Here is a 1,145-nt window from a genome sequence, read left to right on the forward strand (position 1 = left end):
TTTTTTGGGGGGGGGGGTTAAATAAATGAATATATGTGTGCGTGTGTGTGTGTGTTTCTGTTTGAGCACAGCTGTTCCTGTCAAACAAATAAAAAATCAAAATATCAGGTCGGTTCAGGAAATGTTGAGACTGTCGAGTGTCGAGTTCCGATGCCTTTCTCCCTCTGTGCCTCATCACAGCAGTGTAGCGCATGTTTGATCAGCTGCACATCACGTCACAGACATGCAGAGAGCAGCAGAAGTGAAGCCCTCCCTCCCTTTCTAGTTGTGTTTGTCTTACAGCTAATTATCCTGTCCATGACTCATGAGAGCTACCAAGTTAGCTAAAGTTTAGCTAAGACAATAGGAAGTCTAGTAGGTTAGACCAGTCCAGGTTCTTTCACTGCATGATTCAATTTATTAAAATGCATTTAGAATGATCACAAAATGCAACATATGGGGGCAGAAATTTATATATTTATATCATTTCATATAGTTAATCAGTATCACGCGAAGACTGACATTTTTTCCACCAAAAAGCAGCATGATTACAAATGTGATATTGATTTTATACAGCAGTTCAATAACAAGAATTTAATATTAAGACACTTACGTTTTAGACACAATATTGACTGTTTTTGCTCTATTTCGCCAACTGTGATTGTGATTCAGTGATTGAATCACTGTTTAAATGATTCGGTTCAGTCGCAATGACTCACTTATTACAGTTTTTCTCTATTGCTAAAACACTATAACCAGGCTTTTGAACTAAATTTTCAAAACCATAACACCATTTTTCAAAAAGCACACCCATTTTGCTGAACTATAAACACTATTCCCCTGCTTTAACACATGAGTCAGATTTGGTGAACTGTTCCTGCAAAACTCTACACACAAATCCCTACATTTCTCAGTGCTTACACCATGTGGTCATTTAGAAAGCACTAGCATTCAATACTGTTCACTCAAGTCAGCACAGCTTGAGCTCAATTAGCAAACAATTACCCAGGTGGAAACACTAAATTGAACACACATCAATCAGATCCTTCAATAAATAGATAAAAGGGCCCGAATCAGTTCACTGAGCTTTGGAACAACGGATCCACAGAGAAATGAAGGAATAGGTCGACGAGGGAGAGGAGGAGGAGGAGGAGGAAGAGGACGTG

The sequence above is a fragment of the Sinocyclocheilus anshuiensis genome, unplaced genomic scaffold (genome assembly GCF_001515605.1).
Source record: "Sinocyclocheilus anshuiensis isolate Anshui unplaced genomic scaffold, SAMN03320099.WGS_v1.1 scaffold1906, whole genome shotgun sequence".
Classification (NCBI taxonomy): Eukaryota; Metazoa; Chordata; class Actinopteri; order Cypriniformes; family Cyprinidae; genus Sinocyclocheilus; species Sinocyclocheilus anshuiensis.